This window comes from Pseudophryne corroboree, chromosome 4 (assembly GCF_028390025.1).
Source record: "Pseudophryne corroboree isolate aPseCor3 chromosome 4, aPseCor3.hap2, whole genome shotgun sequence".
Classification (NCBI taxonomy): Eukaryota; Metazoa; Chordata; class Amphibia; order Anura; family Myobatrachidae; genus Pseudophryne; species Pseudophryne corroboree.
Genome location: NC_086447.1, coordinates 236,291,947 through 236,297,024, shown reverse-complemented (window position 1 = coordinate 236,297,024; position 5,078 = coordinate 236,291,947). Strand labels below are relative to the sequence as shown.

Genomic DNA, 5,078 nt, shown 5'->3' with positions numbered 1-5,078 from the left:
GTAATAAAGTGACGGTCCAACAAAGGGAATGGAGTGTTAAAAAACCCAGAACCTGAACAAAGTGTGGAGAAAAGGCCAAGACGGTAGGACATATTGAAAGCTGAGATTTCCACAACAATAGGTGTTGCTAAGTATTAACTGGTAAGGTACCCATCTTTTGCCCATGTTATGTGAACTATTTTCTAATATTTCTTTTTAAACCCTCCATTTCTTTTCACTTAGAGTTTTAGTGAAACTTTTGTATATAGCTTACTCAATAGCGAAGCCTTGCTTTTCTACGTAAATAACATTATTAAACAGATCAATCAAACCATACATTTGTCCTTAAGGTATCTCAGTGTAAAATTATCAGTTCCACTTACTAAATTGGTACAATCAGTGCAAGCTGCTACAATTAAGGTTATGGTTCAGTTGCATCTTTATGGCACCAATTCGGCAAATTGCATTTTATACCTACAATTACTGTTGTGTAAAGTGATGGATCTTATACACACTTGCCGGTGGTTATTGATCTATATGTAAACTGCAAATCTTTACTGTAATCTAACTGCAGTGTAATTCTTATTTCTCATATGCGACTTACTGCATTCAAAGTAATTTGATATTGATCTGTAGATAAATGTTAGACAAATGTAGTATTTCAGCTATGTGCTATGTCTAAACATAATCAATGAATCAGTCTAAAAAAAAAGAGCCCTGTCTGCTCCTTTCATTGCAGACTGGAGCAATATGCTTCTAACTGGAACTTGCTTCTAGTAAACATTACTGTAATACCAATTTCAGACAGAAATGTCCCTAAAACCCGGCTTTTACCCAGCATTTGAGTGCTGGTCGTTTTGCCGGTCCTAGTCTGACCACCCTTAAACACAGAAAAGCAAATAACCGGGTAAAGCATTACTACCCTGGTAATTTCTTCTATGTAAAATGGTCAACCTGAGTCGAAAGTTGGCAGGTCTTTTTCTGCATGAAAGGGTCAACCCAGGCTGAAATTCCTTGGACTTCAACCCTGGTTATTACCAAGGTCTCAGGACTTTCAACCTGGGTTGACCCTTTCAAGCAGAAAAAGGACTGTGTTGATCGGCAAACTACTAGTTAAATGTGCTTGACCCGGTCATTTGCTTTCCTGTGTGAAAGGGGTATAATTGAACTTTTCTGAACATTTTTGACTACTGTTTGGATTGTGCCGTCATAGAAAAAATGAGACATTACAGTATCTGCTGATAACAATAGCCACATCTAGCGCTAACATTGTTTAGAATGATAAAGTTGCATTTCCTGTAATGAACTCATAATTAGTCTGGCATCTAATAGTAACATTAGTAATAAAGGACACTGGGGTGGCTTTTTAAGATAGATTATATTATGGTCATATAGTCAGATGAGGCTCTAAAGTGGCATTTAGGGGCTAGCTAATTAAAATATGGGGCATACATTGGGAAGATTGGAAATATATCTGCTGTCATAATTAGTCTATATAATAATAATAATAATAATTTTATTTATATAGCGTGTTTCTCCAATAGGACTTAAAGTCGCTTTATAGAGGACACTATAGTGCCAGCTTCTATCAAGAGCTCAATATCATATTTATATCATATTTATATTTGAAGTGGCTATTTCAGTAGTAGGGAGACACTGATGCCTCATACCTCCATGTGGGAATAGAGGTTACAATACCCACACTGGTTTCCGGTGTGAATTAACGACCAAGATTGACCAGATGATTTAAACCCATTGTATACCCTGACAAATGGGTAACTAACAGGCGAATGACGGTCATTCAATAATCTTTAAGCACAACCACTGTCAGGTATATGACGGTGACTTAAAGCATACTTAAAAAAGGAGTCAACCCTTTACAAGGTGGATAATTTTGATACATTTTCTTCTTCCTGAGCTTGTCCTCTTCCTTGCAATAGTGGTACCCTATGCCTGATGATTAAGGGGAACCTACTACCATACCACACTGCACATGCCCAATCTCGTCCGATGTTGAAAGCAATACAGTGTTGGGCCTGGCAAGTACTTGGTTGGGCGACCACCTGGGAATACTAGGTGCTGTAGGGTCTCAATCTCAGCAAAAGGACCACCTTGCATGGTCTCTGACATATATTTTTATGCATTTATGCAAAGAATGTATCATAATTTCTTATTAGAACTCCTCTTTGTTCACAAAGGTAGCCTAACTAATTTTTATCCTTTGGGCTTTATTGTGTCTTATATTAAAAATAAAAAAATAAAAGTTATGTTTTAATTAATACTCATTAATCCATTGTCTCTGAATTGAGTGCTCCCAACTAAGGTTACTTCTCTTTTCTCTCTCTCCATTTGCATATTGATTTATCTTACCTAAGCCATGGGAGCACCACCGACAATCACAAATAATGCTACCCAAAGAGTACTTTACAATTGGTAGTCAGTGATAAATGCAAGATAACTGTCTGTGCACTCGGTTTTCTTAGAGACCAACAGTATCAAGTATTTTTCTATTGCTCCACGACCCTGTGCGGTATCCCATACCCAATCCCTCTTCTATAATGGTCATATTATTATTATTCATTTATTTATTTATTTATATGGTGCCACATGGGATCCGCAGTGCCCAATTACAGATTACAGAGTAAACAAATAAGCAAAACATGAAGACAGTGACTTACAGTTCAGAGCAATATTGGACAAGTAGAGGGTATATAAACATAGCTGCATCAGTAAACAGCACTGAAATAAGTATCAGGGTGGCAGAAAACCAAAACATTTGGTGCCATCAAAGAGAGTAATGAAAAGAAGATAGGTTAAGTAAGAGACGTAAACTATATTGTGATTGCCTGAAAAAGTTAAACGCTCGTCGTGTGACTTGTGTGGTGTTTTTTTTTTTATTCTATAAAAAACTCATTCTGCTGACAGACAGTGTCCAGCAGGTCCGTCATTATATAATATATACCTGTCCGGCTGCAGTAGTGATATATATATATTTTTTATATCATTATTTATCATCCAGTCGCAGCAGACACAGTACGGTAGTTCACGGCTGTAGCTACCTCTGTGTCGGCACTCGGCAGTCCATCCATAATTGTATGCCACCTACCCGTGGTTTTTTTTTCTTTCTTCTTTATACATACATACTACATCTCTTTATCAACCAGTCTATATTAGCAGCAGACACAGTACAGTAGTCCACGGCTGTAGCTACCTCTGTGTCGGCACTCGGCAGTCCATCCATAATTGTATACCACCTACCCGTGGTTTTTTTTTCTTTCTTCTTTATACATACATACTACATCTCTTTATCAACCAGTCTATATTAGCAGCAGACACAGTACAGTACGGTAGTCCACGGCTGTAGCTACCTCTGTGTCGGCACTCGGCAGTCCGTCCATAATTGTATACCACCTACCCGTGGTTTTTTTTTCTTTCTTCTTTATACATACATACTACATCTCTTTATCAACCAGTCTATATTAGCAGCAGACACAGTACAGTAGTCCACGGCTGTAGCTACCTCTGTGTCGGCACTCGGCAGTCCATCCATAATTGTATACCACCTACCCGTGGTTTTTTTTTCTTTCTTCTTTATACATACTACATCTCATTATCATCCAGTCTATATTAGCAGCAGACACAGTACAGTACGGTAGTCCACGGCTGTAGCTACCTCTGTGTCGGCACTCGGCAGTCCGTCCATAATTGTATACCACCTACCCGTGGTTTTTTTTTTCTTTCTTCTTTATACATACTACATCTCATTATCAACCAGTCTATATTAGCAGCAGACACAGTACGGTAGTCCACGGCTGTAGCTACCTCTGTGTCGGCACTCGGCAGTCCATCCATAATTGTATACCACCTACCCGTGGTTTTTTTTTCTTTCTTCTTTATACATACATACTACATCTCATTATCATCCAGTCTATATTAGCAGCAGACACAGTACAGTACAATAGTCCACGGCTGTAGCTACCTCTTTGTCGGCACTCGGCAGTCCATCCATAATTGTATTTTTCTTTGCGTCATGTGCTGTTTGGGGAGGGTTTTTTGGAAGGGCCATCCTGCGTGACACTGCAGTGCCACTCCTAGATGGGCCCGGTGTTTGTGTCGGCCACTAGGGTCGCTTATCTTACTCACACAGTCAGCTACCTCATTGCGCCTCTTTTTTTCTTTGCGTCATGTGCTGTTTGGGGAGGTTTTTTTGGAAGGGCCATCCTGCCTGACACTGCAGTGCCACTCCTAGATGGGCCCGGTGTTTGTGTCGGCCACTAGGGTCGCTTATCTTACTCACACAGTCAGCTACCTCATTGCGCCTCTTTTTTTCTTTGCGTCATGTGCTGTTTGGGGAGGGTTTTTTGGAAGGGCCATCCTGCGTGACACTGCAGTGCCACTCCTAGATGGGCCCGGTGTTTGTGTCGGCCACTAGGGTCGCTTATCTTACTCACACAGTCAGCTACCTCATTGCGCCTCTTTTTTTCTTTGCGTCATGTGCTGTTTGGGGAGGGTTTTTTGGAAGGGACATCCTGCGTGACACTGCAGTGCCACTCCTAGATGGGCCCGGTGTTTGTGTCGGCCACTAGGGTCGCTTATCTTACTCACACAGTCAGCTACCTCATTGCGCCTCTTTTTTTCTTTGCGTCATGTGCTGTTTGGGGAGGGTTTTTTGGAAGGGACATCCTGCGTGACACTGCAGTGCCACTCCTAGATGGGCCCGGTGTTTGTGTCGGCCACTAGGGTCGCTTATCTTACTCACACAGCGACCTCGGTGCAAATTTTAGGACTAAAAATAATATTGTGAGGTGTGAGGTATTCAGAATAGACTGAAAATGAGTGTAAATTATGGTTTTTGAGGTTAATAATACTTTGGGATCAAAATGACCCCCAAATTCTATGATTTAAGCTGTTTTTTAGGGTTTTTTGAAAAAAACACCCGAATCCAAAACACACCCGAATCCGACAAAAAAAATTCGGTGAGGTTTTGCCAAAACGCGGTCGAACCCAAAACACGGCCGCGGAACCGAACCCAAAACCAAAACACAAAACCCGAAAAATTTCCGGCGCTCATCTCTACAATTAAATGTAGAAACTGTTTT

At 40.5% G+C, this 5,078-nt stretch overlaps 1 pseudogene; it reads left to right on the top strand.

Moving 5' to 3' along the window:
• Positions 1 to 1,948: 1,948 nt before the first annotated feature.
• LOC134912791 (5S ribosomal RNA) lies at positions 1,949 to 2,067 on the top strand (annotated as a pseudogene).
• The last annotated feature ends 3,011 nt before the right edge of the window (positions 2,068 to 5,078 follow it).